This window comes from Trachinotus anak, unplaced genomic scaffold, assembly GCF_046630095.1.
Source record: "Trachinotus anak isolate AG129_WGS33_773 ecotype Australia unplaced genomic scaffold, CSIRO_AGI_Tana_v1 ptg000011l, whole genome shotgun sequence".
Lineage (NCBI taxonomy): Eukaryota > Metazoa > Chordata > Actinopteri > Carangiformes > Carangidae > Trachinotus > Trachinotus anak.
The window spans coordinates 26,121,831-26,143,648 of NW_027273862.1; the positions used below are offsets into that span (position 1 = coordinate 26,121,831).

At 41.6% G+C, this 21,818-nt stretch overlaps 1 protein-coding gene and 1 long non-coding RNA gene across 2 annotated transcripts in view; one reads left to right on the forward strand and one right to left on the reverse strand.

Annotated features, from left to right (window-relative positions):
• The window catches only part of lrrc4cb (leucine rich repeat containing 4C, genome duplicate b), a 41,211-nt gene extending 31,511 nt beyond the window's left edge, over positions 1-9,700 (reverse strand). Inside the window, exon 1 of the mRNA XM_071489370.1 lies at positions 8,568-9,700. The gene's annotated coding sequence lies outside the window, so the exon portion shown is untranslated. The remainder of the gene's footprint in view (positions 1-8,567) is intronic.
• Positions 1-21,818, forward strand: part of LOC139628050 (uncharacterized) — a 146,864-nt gene that overhangs the window by 86,710 nt on the left and 38,336 nt on the right. The window lies entirely within an intron of this gene.

Genomic DNA, 21,818 nt, shown 5'->3' on the forward strand with positions numbered 1-21,818 from the left:
TTAAGAACTCGAGCCCCACTGGATACTTAGCCAAGGCTTAATATATTTCACAACAAATGAAAGGGACTTTTTCTATTATTGAGGATACAAGACACAAAGAAATACATCATAAGAGCTTTTCTCTTTCTTTCCCTTTGAATTTGAAGGACAAAATGCTCTTGTGGCAAACAATGAGGTTCACCAATAATGTATTAGTGCATGGCAACAAGGGAACAGGATGTTCTAACAGCCATGTTCAAATCCAGAAAACTCTGTGGTTGAAGAAAAGTGTTGTCATAAAAGGGTAAAAATGCATCAGAGGCGACTGAGCTACACACTAAAGAGGCAGTCTTGTCAGCCTCACAAGATTGCCTTCTCAGTTTAGTAGTGTTTGACTTGGCGCCAGTTACTAGGGTTTCATCTTTGCCAATTAAGCCAATCTAGTGTATTCCAGCAACTAGAATCTGCACTGTATGCCAACGTATTAATGAACTGGATATTATTTTCATTCTTACACTGATTCGGTAAGTCCCTTCTTTGTATCATGAATCGCTGCCTGTTCCTAGGAAGTTGCAACATAAAAGTCAGTGCATGCATGGCTGTAAGTAATGTTAAGATATTTTCATCAAAGATATGAGCTAAATGAACTGGCAGGAGATAAATGTATATTAATATGTGGGGAATTAGATAAACAGGGGCAAAGTTAGAAAGAGGGAGATGGAAAGAGGAGGAGGGGGCATTGAACATTAGAGAGATAGAGACTCATCATGACAGTCATCACTTCAGCTATTATCCCTAATTCTCAAAGGGAATATCTCAGTAAGGCGGAGTAAATTTGAGGCTGATAAGCAGACAATGAGATTTGCCTGGGCTTTGAGGCAAAGCTCTTCCAAGGTCTTGTTTTCACCTACACTGGGTTTGAACTTGACGCATCAAATGGTATATGCTGGAAAAAGTTAGATGGTGATTATTGTGGCAAAATATATAATAGCAATATAATAAACATATGGTCTCACTTGAACCTCGCCATTTGCATTTGTTGCGCTGCTGAGGGATCGCAACTTGAGAGAAATAGTTCTGCAAAGGTAACCTGTCCTGGGTGCGAATCAGTTTCTTCTGTTCAGTTACTTCTTTGTGCTCAATGTTGCTGAATTATTGCCAGAAAACTGCACCAATTACATGTCAGCTGGTCTTTACACCGGTTAGTCATGTGACCATGCACAGAGCACACCTCACTGCCTAAACAGAAACTGATTGGTCATCTGCTGCTTCTGGGTGTGGAAAGTGAGCAGGCCGCACACAAATGGAGAAAAGGCTGTCACATTCACACCTGCATGTGGCACGCTGCAGTTGCATATTGCAAAGGTGGTGAGATTAATTGTGCAGCACTGTGCTGGATTCTGCTGTGTAGCTGCGTTTTGGGGTGACATAAGCAGGTGCTGTGCAAACTTGTTGGAATACAATATAGACTCATTGTGTTGCACATATGAGCTGCCTGTGGTCTTTGCAGTGTAAGGATGTGATTGTCTTCCCTATGCCCTCTGTGAATCTCTAATTAGCAAACCACAAAAGGTTAAAGGGAGAACCATAGCTTCTCACATCAGAACGTCCTCCAGGAAATTCCTTATGGTGTAAGGCTGTGGGCCGTGTGTGCAGGCAGAGCGCACACACAGGAGTTTTGTTTCACAGAGAAAGAAGCAAAATAATGAAATGCAGTTGAAGGTGTGCCATTTTTAGCGATGCTTGCAGCATAGCTGTGGGGATGTTAATGTCTGTTGGTCAGGCAGCCACTTCACCACTTTGTCTCAGAGTGAAACATGTCAAGAACTACTGGACTGATTGCCATGAATTTCGAGCTGACATTCATCATCTCCAGAGGAGGAATCCTACTGACGTTGATGAGCCCCTAGATTTTTTTCTACTGCCACCATGATATTGATATTTTTGGCTTTTTATAGAAATATTTTGACAATGACTAGATTGCCATGAAATTTGGTACAGATGAATCCTGACCTTGGCGATTCCCTGACTATTCCTATAGCGCCACTGGCAGGACAGTGTTTTCCCTTAGCCAGGAAAATATTTCTACATCTGCCAGATGGATTGGCACCAGTTTTGGCAAAGACATTCAGATGATGAATCCTATGGACTTTGGTGCTTGTAAGTTCTGTCTCAAAGAGCTGCCAGCATGGCTGTAGACTTGTTATCTCGTTCTTGACTACAATGTAGTGTAATGTGTGGAGGCTGTTGTTGCTCAACAATACCAATATTATTTTTCATGTCAAACTGAGTTTGCTACTGTCTGTCCACCAATCAGAAATGACTTAATCTGTTTTACTTCTTAACAAGAAATTTCCGTACACATCTATGTACTTAACAAACATGGCATAACCACAAAGGTAGTTTCTGTTTCCATTAATTTTAGACCACGTTCGAGAAGAAGGAATACTTCACTGATACTCACTGTTTTTACTAGCAAACACTCACCCGCTGTAGGGTTAAAAGAAAGCTTTTTTTAAAGGTTTCTCCTTTGCAGATAATGATAGATTTGACTGTGGCATTTAAAACATGGAGTCCAACAGCTAGCTCAATTGATGGTTAAAACAAAGTCTCTCCTGCAGTAAAATGTCCATCACTGTCTTGTGCCATTTTTGGCAAAGATTTGACCGGCTGGAACATACTGACCGTACAGATGGATTGATGGGAAACAGATAATACTGCAGGAGTTTAGAAGTTTCTATGGACACCCTGCTACATTTTAGTTTTTCAAATTCCTTGTAGCAGCTGTGAATCCAAGCTGCTGTCCTCCACGAAGGAACAGGAGCCACCTTTCAAGCCTACACTGGGAGAATGTTTGAAAATCAAAGCACAAAAACAAAGACAGACATTCTAGCAACTATAACTCCAGATAGATTTCATCCCAGTAAGAGCTGATTTGGTGATTTGTAGGTCAAAATATGTCAAAACTGGGCCAAATTTGGTTGAGTTTTCTAAGATGTTTAGGCCACACACAATCATTGTATCCAAAGATTTCAGTGACTATATTTTAACATGTGGTTAGGGCCCATTGCTTGTTAAACAAGACCAGGTTAATACCCAGTATTTGAGTGGACCACGTACCACCAGTGATTAAGGACGTAATTGAAAGCTGTGGACAACATTGCCTCGTTTTTGCGTTCTGTTCAGCGTCAGCCGGATTCAGCCCTTTATCTGTTTGCTTCTCTCACATATACAGCATTTTAAGAAAGCTGAATTCCCAATAAAGTTGTTCTCATTCTCATATTTTTCTGTTGTCAGATGGAACAAGCATGAAATAGTGACTGAAACAGCCTATTAAGACTAAATGTTAACCAGCAGTTGCTTCTAAGCCATTTCCAAGCTGCTGCTCTGCTGCTGCTAAAATCATGATTTTATAACCATGATGACTGTGGGGTGAATAAGACTGTGCCGTGATTTTGGCTATATTTACTTGTAAAACAATCACTCAAAGAGAAAGTCACAAGCAACAGAATATCTATCTTATTTGGTCTCTCACACAGGGCACAGCCTCTGTCTGAGTAACAAAATGCTGCTCCGCCTCTCTGCCACTCACTGAACAGAGGAGATGCAGAGAGAGGAGTGCCTCCCACTCGCGGGGCCTTACTGGTGAAAGGTTTGTCCAAAAAGTCGCTCGATTTGTCACTAGCTGCTTTTTTGAAAAAAAAAGTGACAAAGGGTTCTGAAAAGTCGGTAAATATATCAACAAATGTACTAAGTCAGCAACACTGCAGGCTGTAAACACAAAAACCGCTGGTGCCAATTTATTTTGAAAGAGCAATGGGGAAACTCCAGCACTTGGCCAGCTGACCAGTGGAGTAAATTCATGACTCGCCACTCGCCATGTGGTATTCAGCTGACGAATGGTGTAACTCGATTACTCAGTCAGTCAGTTACCAACATTTGCGTTTATAGGGCTGGCCCTGAAAAAAAGACACATTTAGCCAAGCTTTTTAACTTGGATTTCTACACATTGTTTGACCTGCACGGCAATAATACCACACTGACATGGATTCTTTCTATTTGCCTGAACATTTACCCGAATTGATGGTTAATTTACTGGATGTTTTCACTGAATGTTTTTGCAAGTAAAATAGAGAAAGTTGGGATCAGATGAAATTAAATCAAAACACAGCCCAACATGTTCTCAGAAATGATTCCCATGGTGCGCAGCCTTCTGTGCTTCTCCTGTACACCGCATCAACTGTTGTTTTATGTCTCGATTTTATTCATATTCTTGCAATCTGTAGAAAACTTTTGAAATGCTCCTAAAAATAAGTGAAACTGTTGTATGAAAGCCATAATTGCCTTTAGGACATTGTTTACTGTAATTATTATTCATTCTTTAGAGCAGTGGGCGGTACTCAGCTGTGCCTCACATCACAACACCATTGTATCGATAATCACAGAAAATAATGTTGACTTGTGCATTATTGCCAAACTGTATATGTGTAGGCTGTTGGGAATCTGTAGAGGAATCTGTAGAGAGCATTATGGCATTTGCAGAAAGTGGCTGGATGCTGAGGAGGCAGAAACATGGTACCCGTAGCCTGAACATACTCTTTCTATCAGAAGCTCTCACTGGAGTTGATGGCTGGTTCCTGCTGCAGGCCACTGCGGACACATGGTACACAACACAGATGGTGAAATAAGGCACCAACGGCTGCAGTCATAACAGAGAATGTGTCACGATGACATTTGTGCCATAAGTTATGATTTTTTGCAGGCATCAACACTGTCACTCCACATAAGGCATACTTAGTGACAATGAACAGCACTGGATCTACAGGCACATACGCAGACACAGCCTCTTCATACATCACCACATTAATATTTGTTGATTTAGAAATTCAGACTTGTGAATGACACAGAGCAGGATTCGCTGAATAATCCCCCTTTCTGGTGCACAAAGGCAAAACTTAAGCTGCTACAGTGAATACTAAATCTCCTCAGCCTGGCATGCATTGGACTCTTTCACACCCGAGCAGTCCAACTCGTTCAGATTGGCCTGTCTCTTGACTCGACACAAACACATGTTTTGTGGAGGTACTACTGGAGAGATACAGAGTGCTATCTATCAAAATGGAGCTGGCTGGAAGTCAGTGTAATCTCAAGTTGCATCCCACTCGCTTATTTATGTCACGCAGAAGCATACTGTACATATCCATACAGGAACGCTCACAATCCTTCTGCATTAGTTCCGATAAAAAAAAAATAAAAGGCACAGGCCTGGAGACAGGCAGAACCTCAGCCATAAATTATCACCACCTCCCAACACCAATCCTCCTGTCACACAGAGAAATATGCAGAAGGCCAAGACAATATAACTGATGAAACAACGAAATACTGCCACCTTATAGTGAAGCATATCCCTCAAAAACACTGACTGCCCCTATCAGTCGCCAGAAGCATAAGTGCAATGGCGAAGATAGTAATTTGAAAATGAATCAGCATTTTTTCTGTTGACAGGTTGAAACCCAGGGCTTTTAAAAATGAGCATTAATCTATCCCACTTCTTAGTATGTAAGTGTACTTTCACAAAAGCCATCATTATACAAAGAGGTGTTTAGGTTTGTCAGAAGGTTACACAGTCATTTACTAAAGAAAAGGGAAACCTGGATGCACTGAGCAAACATATTTTATATCTATAGGGTTGCATCAATTCAATTTTTTTCATTAGAAATCAGTCTCTTGATTGATTTGTTTTTGAATGATAGATCAGTAGTTCAGTCTATAAAAATGCTAGAAGATAGTGAAGAATGCTCATCACGTTTTCCCAGAGCCCAAGGTGATGCCTTTAAATTATAATCCCAGAACCTGGAGGCAGTCAATAAACAATAATATGAAACAGAGAAAAGCAGCGAGTCCTCACATCTGAGACGATATACGGTAGTTTGTTTGATGAATTACTTGTGCGTTACTTCTCATCAATTAATCATTTATCGACTTAATTGTTTCAGTAACTGAATCCTAAACGTCTTTAGCTAATTTTAGTACCATCACAGCCTGACATTGAACATACTGGCTTTATAATAATGAACATAATGGCTTGGTAAGTACAACATGACCAGAAGTTCTTGTCTTGAAAATGTCACTCAAATCAGATTGAGACTTCGTTACAGCATCAATGAACTTTTTCTGCAGTTGACCCACAACCTAAGGAGCAGGAAATTAACTATGAATCCTGGTTTGACTGACAGCTCATTTGACATCTAAAAGAAGGAAGAAAAAAAAAAGTGCAGTTTCTTCCACACAGGTGTGTAACTGATCCTTGAAATTACTCAGTGATTAACATCCCACCATGCTTAGCGTTGTGTGTAAAAACCCTGTGCAGACCCAGTTGCTCATTATTTTGGCTCATGTGGCTCAAAGAAGACTTTTATGGACGGTTGATTGTGGAAGTATATCATGCTGGAGCCTCTGTGATGTCTGTTGTTTGACTTAATGATGTTTGATGATTGAAAAATATGGCTGAGGTGATGATGTCATGAAAATATATAGAGACGACATAACCACCTGGGAAGAACAGATGCATATAGTCCTCCATTGTGATGTTTGTGCATTATCTCCAGATGCAAGAAAAAAAAACAGACAAGGCTGTCTGAGGTGTAAGCAGGCAGCTTGTCACAGGGAATTTAGGGAGTGATATTATGATGGAGCTGCATCCGTAAAGCCCTTATTATGCGTAAATTACCTCTTTTACGAAGCAGGTTGTGTAAGAACAAAAGCAGTGGTTTATTGAGGAGGAAAAAAATCTCGGATGGTTAGATGAGTCACCGTTCACCCTGTTCTGAACCAGTGGTTGACTACATGTGTGTCACGCATGAAAAGAAATCTATTCGCCCAAGTGCTCATTTCCCACAGTGAAGGCTTCTGTCAGGGCTGTTCTGGTGAGTGGTCCTGGCACAGTTTACATCCATTTGGTCCCTTAGTGGGCAGGTAAATGCCAAAACCTACGCCTGTCAGAGTGATCGCATTTCTTATGCTTTGGTGTCTCTGTCATGATGACCGGAGGAGTATTACAAGGTGAAAAAAAACAAATCCACAGGCTGTGACAGGTCCCTGAGTTGTTTGCTGAGCATGAAAATCATGTTTACCACCCTGGCAGTAACGGTCATCCGTCTCAACCAAGCCGAGCCCTACAGTTATACTACAAACACTGTTTCTGGCCACCTTTAAAGTTCAAATGGAGGAACTAGTAAAAAAAAAAAAAAGTCACATTTCTCTGAATTCTCAGTTGAGCTTTTTCAAAATCCCAAAGCTCGGTGCAGCAGCTCAGATGGTGCACCCCCCACCCCCCACCCCCACCCCCCACCCCAACCCAATCAAACAGGCTATAGGGGAAATATAATGCATAGGTTGTGCTTATACATGCGTGCAAATATCGTGGTAACCAAGTCTCTAAATGACAGACCCTTTCTCAAACACTCCGACTGTGTCCTTGGTTTTACAGGCAGGTTGTAAAACCGCCAGGTGTGAATATGACAGTGTACACTTGAGGACGAAGCGGCGCAGGTTTAAGTGGAATGCTTTTGGCTGCAGCAGCAATTTCAGTTGTGATGGCTGCTCCAAATGCAGCTCCCTCTCTCCGTTCCAACCAACACACAAGTATTTTCAGCATCAGGGCATTTTCAGCACCTCCCACTGATGGACAGCTCCTATTCACTTTTTTTTTTTTTTTTGCTGTTTTGCCAAAGCAACAACTGCAAGACTTGACAGTTTAAATTTTAAAATGTACCCCTGTAGTGGTGAATCTGCTCAGGCTGTGGTAAGAAGAAATGACAACCTCATTTCTCCTGGAGGTGTATCACCCATGGGTGGCTTTGCTGGGTTTTTTTTTTTTTTTTTGCAGACGTACTGGGTCAACACGCAGAAGCATAGAGAGAGAGAGAGAGAGAGAGAGAGAGAAAGAAGAGGGGAAATGTGCATGAGGTTGAGCATGAGCAGATTCTGTCATATAAAGCCTGACCTGAAGCTCTTGCTTTGCCACAGTCCAACTCAAAGCGCCCTTCCTGTGGGGGCCAGCCTGCCCACCTGGCCAATCCAGCGCTCTTTTTGCTGCAAACGTGTATGCTGAGAATACCTGAACTGAATTTGAATTACCATATGACGTAGGCCTTTTTCTAGCAGTAATGTCCTACTGGCAACAGGGGCTACCACATACAGACCCATACAGTCTCTACCAAGCGCTCAAACACACAATTTGTTGCACCAGCTAAACCCCCCCACCACCACCACCACCTCCTCAACCCCCCTTTTCTGTTCCTATCTATCTTTATCTCCATCTCCATCTCTCTGTATGTCTCTCACACATCCAGAAACGCACACAGTCGCTCACACACGAAAGAGACACATATCACAACCGACCTATGGCGATGGAAAGATGATGAAGACTGTTAAAAAAATGAAAAAGTATCTTTCGTTACATGGAAGTCTGTGAGCCAGCCTCAAATTACGGGTTAAATGGCGATGAGTAATGGGAATATACAACAGCACATCACGCCGAATAGCCTCCACGGGGCTGAATTCAACTAAAAAAATGAAATACTTACGCATTTTCTCGAATAAATGAAATCGAGGATGAGAGCAGCGCAGGAAAAATCAGCAGGGCCCCGGTCCCCGTTTTCAAGATTTGCAGTGCGACCGTGGCACAAATCTCCATGTGAAAGGGATCGGAGGCTGCTGCAGTCCGCGTCCCTCTCTCGATCACAAGTCAAGATGCTCGCCTGCGAGAAATGCCAAACACTCAGAAAGAGTTGCGTGGATGTGCGGCGCGGCCACCATTCCCTCGGAGGCAGTGAGCCACCGACGGAAACCCTCAGAGCGCCAGCAGTAGCCTCCTGGACTTGAAGATATTCCTCTGGACTGAGAAGGAGGAAATCCTGCAGAGTTTATGATGGGGGGATCAAGTCTGTGTATAAGCCCTTTCTCTCCCCCCCCCCCCCCCCCCCCCCAAAAAAAAAAAAAAACCAGTCACAGTCGAAAACTGACTCCCACCGGTGGTTTTCTCTTTCAGAAAAAAATCGCCAAATCAGATTCGACCCTTAAAAAAACGAAAAAAAGGAAGAAGGAGGAAAAAGAAAGCAAAGTGCGCTGTTTCTTCTGGATCTCACAGTCTGGCGGTTCAGTTTTTTTGCGCTGATCATTTCCTTTGACACAAATGAACCAGATCAGTGGACAGACATGACAATTACAACAATTACCTATTCACAGCATTGTTGATAAGGTCAGCGTGGAGAGGTGATGCAGAAGCGTCCTAAAAAAGAAAAAAAAAACCCAAAAACCCCCAAAACCTTGAGAACGCCTATTGGATGAAATTAAGGATGTCCGTCCCACTGCAACCATCACACGCGTCGCATCAGCACCAACGGGCTGCCATAGCCTGCTCTAAAATCCCACAGCATATGGTACACACTGCTTCCTACCAAGAAGAGTGGGAAGAATCCACCAAATGCTATATTTCCCCACCCAAATCCGGTGTATTGATTACATAAGCGCAGTTATTAGGAATAATTCCCTTCTCAGGGAGACGGCGTCCGCTCCGGGTGGTGGTGCGGCAGCAGCGGCAGCAGCAGGATCCGTGTGGTGCAAATAAAGCGGGTTTCTGCCACCGGCTCCTGATGGCTCCCCCGCTCTCTGCAGTCCATGACTGGAATAGCGAGCACGTTGAAATCACGGTCTCTGGTGTGTGTGTGTGTGTGTGTGTGTGTGGGTAGGTAGGTGCGCGCTTGTGTAGGCGGGAGTGTGTTCCTGTGTCGCCCAGGGACCACTTTAACTTTGACCACTTTGCCTGCCTGTCCATCTGCCCATTTAAATCACTCAGCGGTCGTTAATTATCAGGGATCAATGGCATTAATGCATGAAGCCCAGATCTGATGTCTTTCGAGTGTGTTTGTGAGTGCGTGGGTGCGCGTCCACGTTTGATTCAGTCGTTGATGAGGTATGGTTGCCACCTACAGGCGTTAGTCTCTGTCCAGTCACCCGAAACAGACCATTTCCACAGTCTGCATCCACAAATACATCCACATCTCACACGTTCAGCATGTAGAGGTCTTATCACTTCTCCACAAGAAGAGCAGGGATAGAGTTAGTGCACCATGTCCACCATGTTAACAAAACAGCCACAAAACAAACCCTGATTGAGGCTTTGGACTCACTGGAACATTACATCATTTTCCCACTTCCTATTTTCACTGAGAATATTTACATGCAACCAATTAATTCCTTTTCCAAACACTGTTGAAGGAGACTAAAGTAACCTAGGCAACCTCAGAGCGGCTGAAACTTGCTTAGTGACTGCCTTTACTGGAGATGGTCGTATGAGGGGAAAACTTCCGTCCACTGCAAAGACCAGTGTGGCAGACAGGCTGGTGCTGTGGGCAATGAGGTTTTAGTGACTTGCAGACGTGCAGATAGACAAGTGAGTGTGCATTCATTTGATGTGAGACTAACAGCCTGTCTCATTAGATGACATAATGGGCCGCAAGTCAGCGACGTGACAGAGTGGCTCCTGGCCACCGAGGCCGTGCTGCTGAATGAGACCGAGGGAGATAGAGAGAGAGAGAGGACAAAGATGAATATAAATCAGTCATAATACAAATGTATTACATGTTGTTTTGATCACACACACACAAAAAAACTAATGAGAGCTGAAGGGGGGAGCCTATGAAGTAGTAAGTAATAACAGTTTATCTACAGACCAAAGGTAGGAAAAAAAATTGGAATAGACTGATAGAGAAACATGAAACAATGATGGCATAAGCTTCCATAGAGGACGGGAGGGGTCACTGAATTATTTGAATATGACTCATCTGTCACCAGAGAAGCACCAATGGGGGATTTTAGACCGACATGTTACACAACTCTCTCCACCACCATCATCAAAGCACCAAATGAGGAAAATAGGGCAACAATTAACTATTAGTTTCATTATCAAGTCATTTGGCAATTATTTTCTTGATTAATCAGTTAATCTTCCAGGAAACAGTAAAAAAAAGTTACTGTTTGTTGACATCAAAGTGTTTGTGTTGATTGACACAGTGCAAAGCCTGAAGAATACATTTTACAAAACAGGTGAATTTTTTTTTTTTCAGTTTAAGACAAGACGAGAGTTCACAGCTCTGTTATAACGGCTCCATGGGGCTGTAAATGAAAATCACTCTGCTAGATAAAACCAAAGGGCTTGACAAATTGAAATTTTGACCCGATGATGGTGCTGGATGAGAAGTCAGGGGATCACCAAAATCAGCAGAAGTCATCATAACTGATCCATCCAGCTGCAGTTCAGATGTTTTAATGAGGCGGACCGACCGGCCGACATACCACACGTTACCATCCCCACAGCTTCAACGCTGGCGAAAAAAAACACTTAAATAATCTGTTTTCAAAAAAGGTGCAGATTAATTTTCTGTGAGCATTGAAGCTGCTGTGGCTCAACACAAATACTACCACACTTAAAGTTGGATTCATCATCTGTCCATCTGTATATGTATGGTAATTGAGTTTGACAGGTCAAGACAGTTATCTGTTGTTGTCCGACAGTAGTTAATTGTTGTCTAACTAAAAGCTAAAGCTGGTAGCAGTCGTATGTATTCACTGTGTAAGTTTTATAGACAGCTGAAAGGAAATAGTGCACGGATCATAAGACATAAGATCTCAAAAAATAATTTGAGAACTAAAGCTAAACTCCTTGTGCTTCCCCTTGTCATTGTTAAGACTCTGCTTCTCAGTATACAGTAAAACACAATACCTTCCACGACGTGGCAAAATGAGTCAGGTTTGCTAGACAATACAAAATGTGACACTGGTTCTTAAGTTCTTCTCTCCCTTTTCTTAAGTTGTTATTCAACTTTAGTATCTCAAATTGAAAACAGCTCCCAAACTGTCATTTTTAGTTCTTTTTCCACATCTGTGAAAGTCAGAACTTCCCTCCTTTTATGTATAATTAAAAGAGTAGCTTGTCAAAACACAAGCCGATTTCAGATTAAATACAGTGTATCCTGGTCTGAGAAGCTAAATCAGTGGAAATCTGATCTGAGAGAGTTTCCGTTGCCTCAGATGAAGTCAGATCCAGGTGCACACAGCTGGACCTTTGTGGGTTTCTCATCACCTATACTGATGCGTAATTGGACTTTATTTCAATGTCATTTTTCATACGCTGCACTAAAATTAATGTGGTAACAGTTGCATAACTGCAAGAGACGTTCACAGTCTCCACCACAAACACTAGAGATGCACTTGATATATTTTCTGTCATCAGCATTTTATTCATGCTTTGATGAAGTATGAATTTTAATTCCTCGAGATCTCCTGAGCAGAAAAAATTTTTTTAAATAAAAGTGCAGGGAACAACACCCTGTGTTGCTGTAAATGAAAAGCCTCAGCAGATCTGCACAGTCAAATCAATGTCAACCACATGCTGCTTCCACTGTGTACTCCCTCATTACAGGCTTTCTCATACAAGGACAATATAAATATACTGTTTGTCTTATTTAGCCCTATTTGAATCCAGACAACAGTAATACTCAGAGTCAATGCCAAGGTTTTCCAGCCCACAGATGACTTCCGCGTGGTAAATCAGCACAGAGTTTGAAGCGTGTTTGACAGCTCGACAGCCTCCATTACTTATATCCTCTTGTTGGAAATGGTTTGGACCGTGCTCATGTTCCTGTGCTTTTTTTCTAAAGGAGTCCATCAAGCTTGAATGTTGTGTGATTAACTGAGACTTGATGCATATTAATAACATTTTTGTCTGGATTAATCTCAGTTTTTGAAGACAGACAGACAAATGAGGCTGTCCCTAACTTCCCTTTGGTCTTCTAAATGCAGGACCGCAGCCAGATGGGTCTGAACTTCTTAACAAAGAGTTCTCACGTTTTTTATCATCTTCACTGAATAGTTCGAGTAGTTTTCATATAACTGCTTGAGATGTGATGAAAATGAGAAAAGAATATTGAAAATTTAAAACAGCTTTATGCTTCATTCAGTCTTTTGGGAGGAAGAAGGTTCCTTTCACTGACTTATTTAGACATTTTGGCTTTAAAGTCTGTCAAACAAATTGAGGGACACAGATGGAGGGGAAAGCTGTGTAAAAGTGTTTAACAAATTATGGGCAGAGATGGCTTCGGTTGATTCTTTTTTTATCCTTCATCTTGGTCAGTTGCCACTTTACTGTCAAAATAGATTTGGCCTCTATATTTCCTTCTCTCTGTGAGACGTTTTCTTTTCCATCTTCCTTCTTTTCCGTCTCCTTCCATCAGCCTGTTGGGATTGTTGGATCGGCTGCTGTGGTAGCACACGTCCCAGACTGCTTTCTGGGACAAACTTCAAGAAGCTGGGTAAAAAAGCCTGGAAAAAAAAAAGATGGAGAGAGAGAGAGAGAGAGAGAGAGAGAGAGAGAGAGAGAGAGAGAGAGAGAGAGAGAGAGAGAGAGAGAGAGAGAGAGAGAGAGAGAGAGAGAGAGGATCCTCTAGCACTACGGAGCCTCTTCAATTATTCAAATGGCCGCCGTCCCTCTGCACTTGTTCTCTCTACTTGGTTTGAATATTAAAATGGCTGCCCCCAAAGAGACAGATATCCAGATGATGAAGCCCACGCAGAGAGCAAAGGCTGAGTGTGCTTGACTCGCCGCATCCCCACCGCGGCAGTCGATGAACGAGAGACATATCTGTGGAACTGACGGCATGACTTTGAAGAGGGAAGTATTCCTGTCATGTTTGGCCTAAATTCAATGAAAGACAGGCTGAGGGGCTGCATTATTAGCATCAAATAGAGCATGTAGTACCTGTATCCCAGCAGACAGTGCACAGGGAAATGGTAACAGAGGTCCTGATCCTCTCTTCGGGAGCTTCGGCCCTGGTCACCAGAGACTGATGAGATTTTGTGACATGATCATGAACTTTATGAGAGATTATGATCCCCCTCACAGGCAGCGTGGGTCACACATCACCTGCCTTAAATAAATTGCTTGGATTCAGGTAACTTTTGTTTGGTTAGACTTTGCTCATACTTGCTAGAAAAAAATCTTTGGGTCGAGTGTAAAAATTCCTGTCAGGAGGTGGACAGAGGGAGCAGATGGTTCAGGGCGGTAATGGAAAGAGTATTCAGGTCTTTGACTTGAGGAAAAGCAGCCAAAGTAAAAGTGCTCCGTGGTCCTACATTCAATTACAGCAAAATGTGGTATCAGAAGTAAAAGTACTCGTGATGCAGCTCTCGGTGTTAAGTTGTTATATAACAAATGATATGATTGGATTATTATAACTGGTGGATTACTGTGTATGTTGGAGCAAGTGGAGTTGAGGCAACTATTTACTGTCTTTAGCAGCACGGTGATGCAGAGGTTAGCACTGTCGCCTCACAGCAAAAGGCTCTGGGTTCGACCTTGACTGGCAGCCGGGGCCTGTCTGTGTGGAGTTTGAGTGTTCTCCCCGTGCCTGTGTGGGTTTCCTCGGGATGCTCGGGCTTCCCATTCTTCCACAGTCCAAAGACATGCAGCTAAGGTCAGTTGGTGACTCTAAATTGCCTGTAGGTGTGAATGTGAGAGTGAATGTTTGTTTCTTTCTATGTGTCAGCCCTGTGATAGACTGGTGACCTGGATGAACCCCACCATCACCCAATGTCAGCTGGGTTTGGCTCCAGCCTCTCTGTGACCCTAAAAGGATGTGTGGTATAGCTAATGAATGAATGAATGAACATTTTATATGCTGTTTGCTAGTAATCGCCAGCAATACATCGTATTTTATGAAGATTTGATATGTTTTGTGTGTAAAATTTGAATATACAAAATAAATAAGTAAAATACCTAAAAATTGTACTGAAGTTCAGTACTACAGGAAATGCGCTTGATCACATTATCCAGTCAGATAGGTTAAGTGGTTTGGTTCCCACCTCCTCCATTCTATATAAGTGGCCTTGAGCAAGACATTTATCTACGTATGGAAGGCTTTGACAAATGAATGTGATAAGATGAAGTGCGATTGGACCTTCCATTCTTCCTCCTGCTTTCAAAGGAACAAAGCAACATTAAGGGATTCAGTAAAGTGTTTTTTTTTCCACCACAAGCCTCCAGAGTTTCCTCAGTTCTTTCTGGCACTGATTCAACAAGTCTGTGGATATCTGCTGTAGAGAGGAAGAACCCATTCTTCTGGGTTGAGATCTGGTGACTGTGAAGGCCACAGCATATGATTCATATCAGTTTCACACTCATCAGACCGTCCAGTGACCCCTGGCTCTCTGTATGGAAGCACATGTTTCTTCAGGGTTTTCAGTTTTTTTTCCACTTATCTATCTTGATATGGTGCAAGGACCTCTTACTGCTCTGATTTGTTAGTGCATGTTACCCAGTAGACCCACCCTCCCCACCCTCAAGACATTTAAATTTATTTTGTATTATTATTTCTTATTTCTTATTTCATTTTATTTTTTATTTTTGTATTCAGTGATCAGAGTGAGCAGCGTAGGAGGATGAACCTTAATGGACCATGTTTCCTCTCATTACAGCAGTTCCAGATAATTGAAGTGGCATTTCTGTGTATGCATATTACTCTAAAGCCCCTTTGTGGATTAAAGAGAAAAAAAAAAAAACTCAGCTGGTGAAATGGCTGTGAAGGCTGTACATGTCTCCATACCGAAGTGAATGAAAAGAAGCCAGTTTCAGATTCACTTCTTGGAGCAACAAGACCTCTTCTTGTTTCAATGTGAATCCAAACAACAACTGAGAAAATCTTTTGTAAATGTTCATTTTTTTTTCACCAGTAGCCACAGGTTGTGTGGCGTTAGTATACAGTCAGTTGCTTGATAACTGTATCTATGCATTTCATTCCCCCCCACCCCCCCAAACAATATAAAAATAATGATGTGATTTTCACTGGGGTCTGTACCAAACAAGCATGTTCCCTTACATCTGTAGAATATGATTTGTAATATCTAGTACATATTTTTTCTTTGTGTGGCTTATAAAGTCACCAAAGTGATCTGTATGTAGGTCAAAGAGAGTCACTTGTTTGCTTGGTCACAAAAGCCTAATTTCTCTGGGGCCTTTGTCACTGATGTGGAGAAAAAAAAACAAAACAGATGATAATCCGTTTTAAGCACGGAATTGATTTGAAGCAAAGGCAAGTGGAAACCGGAGAGAGATCTGTAAATCAAGCCCTAACTGCTTCAGGTGGCTTGTTAGTTCTTTCAAAGCACATATGTTCTTTGCATTATTGATGTCGTCAGTAAGGTGTAATTCAGAGGCAAATTCCTCCCCATTTAGATGTTAATGTATCTAATAACTGCAGCAATATCTGAAGCAACAGTCAGACTGGTGGAGGCTTTGCAGGGAGCTGGAGGCCAATTATGCAAACTCCTCTGATTTTTGTGACAGATTTGCAAAAGAAAGTACATAAAAAGAAAACTGTGAGGATTAAAAAAAAAGAATGTTTTAGCCCTTCTCATAGGTTCTAGGCCAGATTATTTTAAGAGCAAACAATGAGGAGATATGCAGAGCTGCAGACGGCTATGCCATGCCAATATGGATGTGTTGGCACGTGGTCAAATACACGCTGTGTTCTTATCTTTGTCGAACAATGCTGTCAGACAGACCTTGTTTCTCCAGAATACATTATTTTGATTAATTACACAAGGTCCCCATTGAATTTGAATGACCTCCAAAGGAGTGTACCGAGTCCTGGTCATGTGACTTCCTAGATTTCTATAAAGCATGATAATGAGGCTTATTAGCATAAACATGCAGACAGAGAGAGGCTTCAAAAAATGGGTTGGGGTGTTATATCTTTTATCTATAACTTTCTCAACGGCTTTACCACCTCGCATGAACCTACAGTGCAGCTCAGACGGACTAAATGCATGAGGATGGTGATTAATGCAAATGCTTTAGGCACTGAGGAGTGCACAGGGAGAGCGGTTAAAGGGAATTTAGTGTGTCCTGTTATTTTGTCGTAAACGCTGTAGCATGTCACAGTAAAGCAAACCAGGACCCACTGAGTTATGGCGCTTCCTTTGTGTGTGTGTGTGTGTGTGCGCAGCCCGTACGGCGTCTAGAAATGTCAGAACCAGTATATTACATGCGTGCTGTCCTGTGTGACCTGTAAGGTCCTATGCATAAAACATCTTTACACTGAGGAGTGCTGTGAAGAGTTAAATTTATTAGGAATGAAAAAGAATACCAGCTGAGTAATGAATTAATTTCTTTAATATCTTTTAGATCAATGAGATTTGAAAATATTTATATAAGACTTCAGTTCAGGGTTTAGAAAATTCTAGATGTATAGAGGAAATAGTTCTTCTCCACATCAGTGCATCAGAGGCAGGCGTACTGCACATGTGCAATTATCGCTTTGAAGATCAAGCAGCAGGTTAAGATACTGGTGGCGCTCTTGCAGTGGCAGCTCAGTGTCCTTCTTAATCAGAATGGACAGTGGGTGTCATAAAGGACCGAAGCGGTGACCTTCCATTTGTGGGATTGCCTCTTCCAAGCCAAGCCAACATCAGTCTCTCAGTACTTCTGTGATGAATTTTGAATCTTATCTCTCAGCGAAAAATCGCTCTGAATCCCAGATACATTTATATTCAAAATCAATGTTTGGGGGAAAAATAAAATAAAATCTGGGACTAGTGAGCGCTCTTTAGTTGTCCTGACCATAAAATTGTCAACTTAACAAGACCATTTTCTCTCCTCTGAAATCCTATAAAAAGGTTGACGGATAGCAGATATGATCAGGTGGTTATATTAATCAATACACAGCATCTGATGTTACAGTCTTTTGTGCCATAATCCAGACTGAGCAGCCATACAGGAGCCCAATTCAGATGTCAGAAGAAGGATATACTCACCTGCAAATGGCGACTGGGGCATAAATCTATGTGACAATAAGACAGGCAGCACAATTCATTATGTAACCAACTAATCTAACTGCCCCATTCACCAGCCAACTAATTTAATTAATCGAGGTTACGTCTCCTGGGTTATCAGATAGGCGCTCCTTACTGCTGATGTTATGTTACCACCAATGCTACCGTGCTCAATTCATCACTGATACTCGATTCCTTCTAAATCAGTGTTTTTCTCTGTCGGCGGGTAGGTGAGGTTTGTGGAATGACTAAAGACCACCTGGAGGCCTCTTCACAAATCAATACCAACCTCATGGTCGGCGTTATCTCCTAAGGAGGGGAGTTAAGATTGATTGTCGTTAAGCACTTTACAGGATGGAAAGAGGATGAGGACGGATCATAAAACGCCCACGCACCACCTACCCATCCCTCTCAGCTGCAACAGAGTGCAGCCAATCAATAAAGGCAGGATCAGCAAAAACATAAATAAATAAAAAACAGTAAAGGAATAAATATCTAAATAAACATTGAAGAAGTAATCAAGAAAAAAAACTGCACAAGTGACTGATCCAATCTGTGGCAAGAAAATGACAGATTAAAAATTTCAAGAATTGTTGTATGCAATAAAAGAAAAGAAAAGAAAAAATAAAGATGTCCTGTTTGAATTTGAACACATTTATAATTTTTTTTCATGGGTTCATGTAACCAGTGGAGACAAACAGGTTAGCTCTCTTTAGAGCTAACCTCCATGTATCCCTGGCATGAAAAGCGAAAAAGGCACATCTTCAAATTAAATAACTGTGGCTCTGCAGCTTCAAACTAATAAAGGCAAAGTGGGAGTATCAGCTTAACTCACTCAGGAGGTAACACAAATATGCATAATGGATTATTAAAAAGCATGGGATAGATTATGATATCATAGTAAAGGTAGGAGATGAAAGGAAGTTTAGTGTGCACACATTAACTCTGAGGACCCAAGCAGTCAGGTTAAGTGCTTTGTACTGGTTTTGTGTACATAAAACTATATTTTACTGAAAATGTGCACATCCACGACTAAAAGAACATTATTTTTTCATAGCTTTTATTACATCCTTTCATGCCTCACTTGTTGTGCGGCTGAGGTGATTCACAACGGTAAATAAGGAGCTTTTTTTAAAAGCACATACAGAAGGCTTTACGAAAACATTACATAACTGCACCACCTGACATTCCTTATTTATGTCACAGCACATTACACTTGTATCCCACTAAATATATCTCTATAGGTACTTAAGAGGCAGGAAATCAACAGCTCAAACCCAGTGATGACAGATTTAATATGAGTAGGTTTAGGGCTGTAGAGGTCTCCTCTCTGTCATAATCTCATTCTAATATTCAAATGTCGACTTGGAAGTGAGCCAACTGGGTTTTGGTTCAGTCTTACTCATGACTGCATGTCGGTAATTTATTCAAATACAGATTCTAATTAGTCATTCCAATTCAACAACAGCACTGTCTTTTGTGCATGTATATTTGTTACAGTAAGCCACTGGTTCACAATCGCATTCACTCTTAAAGGAAGAAAGTGATACTGGTTGACAACCATGTTACAGCCTGGAGATGTAGATTTACTCCTGTAAATTAAGTGTTCAAAAATCTACATCTTTCACAACAAAAAGAAACGGTTAATGAATAAAATAATCCAAAATATAGCAGGCTAAACTGCATCAGTTTGAAACCTTTGGTGATGAAAAAGACTCGACTTACAGTGGTGCTGGTCTTGATTTGGACACAGGCTGCAGTTTTCTGTGCAAAGCTTTGATGAGGTTTGTGTGGTTTGTTGTCTTCATGCTGTTTTTCCCCAGTAGTGCCTGCTGTTGATGACATACTCAGCGCAACAGTTTTATTTGCTCATGGTTGAATAAACCCACAGATTTGACAGCTTTTGTTTATCATTGCAGGACGCGATGAGAGGTGATGTCTCTAATGTAAAATGTGGATCGCTGCCATTTTGTTCCCCTTGTAATTATTAAGTGATCATTGCAGCTTTATGGACAAACAGTCGAGCCTGTGGTTGTAGATGCACTGCTATTTGTCAACAACAGAAAAATTACAGCGTTTGTTGTTTTTACACTTTCCTGAAAAGCTACCTTTTACAGTCACGGGGGCAATGACTGTCCTCTCTTAAGTAGCATGGGTGGAGGTAGCACATCATCATTATATTGTCAAAAGTGTCTTAGGGAGGAGGTTGTCTTTGACACAAGAGACTCTACCTCAAATCCCATCTCATACCAAACCATGAGACCAATGTTTTTGTAACTTTAACCATGACTGTGATCTTTCCCGAACCTTAACCAAGTCAGTTTCATCACCTAAGCTTAACTGGACTTTATCTGTAAGTTTTCTCTGCTGTCGAAGGTGGTTTCCTGTCGGAAGTGGATGGTGCTCAAAGTATCAGCTAAATTAATTAACAATATGCACATAAGGCACCATGAGGGGCCAGGCTTATGACTCTCCTATGCTAAACTTAGCTACTGCTTTCTCCGAGAATTTTAGCCTTTCCATAATATCACAACATGAACTTTAAATCATCTGAATATAGTTGCAGTAGTGTGAATTTTTAATTAAGGTGTAAATACTGTTTATTTTTAAGGTTAAATTAAGTCATTTATTTAAAAATTAGTTGATGTGACTCATGCCTATACATATGCAGCACATATCCAGTAATTCCACATCACTCTATACCTCCTGTTAGAGTTACCTGCAGTATTATACTATCAGTTTATCTCAGTGATAGTTTCAGAAAAACACGAGGGGTAAAGCAAACATATTAAATATGAAACGGGCTTTGACAGCAGTGCCATCTTCGAAACTGCAAAAGAGCTTTGTGTTGCACATATTCCTGAAAGCAAATCGGAACAACGTGAAAAGTGGAAACACTGTATCTCACGGCTTCTTAAGAGGGAGCAAGAGAGAGAAATCATAACAGCTGTCATAATTAATGTTTGTAAAAAAAGCAGCGAATGAATCGTGACATATTTTTCATAAAAGTCTGTCTGAGTGTGACAGTGCTGGGGACATTAAAGTAAAGTAGCTTTAAATTATATAAAGTACTGAAACACAGGCTGTTATCGCCTTTCTCAGTCAAACAAAAACTCCACATACTTGCCTAAACTCAGCTGAATTAACCAGTATTACACTCAGTCTCGTGAACTTCCAAAGATGATTTCATGACAAATTACAGTCAAATAATCGTGATGCAGATCTCACTGTGACTCACTATTTTTAGCCTTTTTATTCTCCTGCCGGAAGGAACATTTTAATATGCTAATACATGTTTTTCCCTCTTAATGGCAGCAGCTCTTTGAGACACTTGTATCCACTTACATTTGAACACCAGTGTTAAGATTAGAGCAACGGGAAAATGGAGCCAAGCGTGCCCCACATCTGTCTGCCATTTGTTCATAAGACCGGTCAGGATAAGGACAACACTGGGATCCACCAGCCAGACAGTGCTCACTGGTAATGTTGTAGGTGTAAATGGAGTCATGCTCCGTTGAAAGAGCGAGGCTTGTGTGCACGCTCCCCTCATCCATCATGTATGTGTCTTGTCTATGTGGGCAAGGGGAGACGGAGGATGCTCTCCAGCCGGGCCCAGGAGATGGGCTGAAGGGAGGATGACAGATGACAGATGAGGTGCCGTCATGGTTTCCTAAGAGCTCAGTAAGACCTGTCTTTTGGCGGCACATCTAAATTATTACCCCAGCTTCGCAGGCGTTTGTAACGTGCTGCCCGGTCTTGTGTTATTCCTGCAAGGCTGCAGACCTTTAGGTTTTGTGAGCTCATGAATTCATTTTTCATCATTCACCTTCTGCAGAAAGCAAGACGATCATCTGTACATCTCTTGCTGATGAATTTTAAAACTCATCTTGAGCGTATAATAACTAGCAGTGATGTCAGAGCAGAGGTGGTCAGTCTCACCCTCAGGAAGC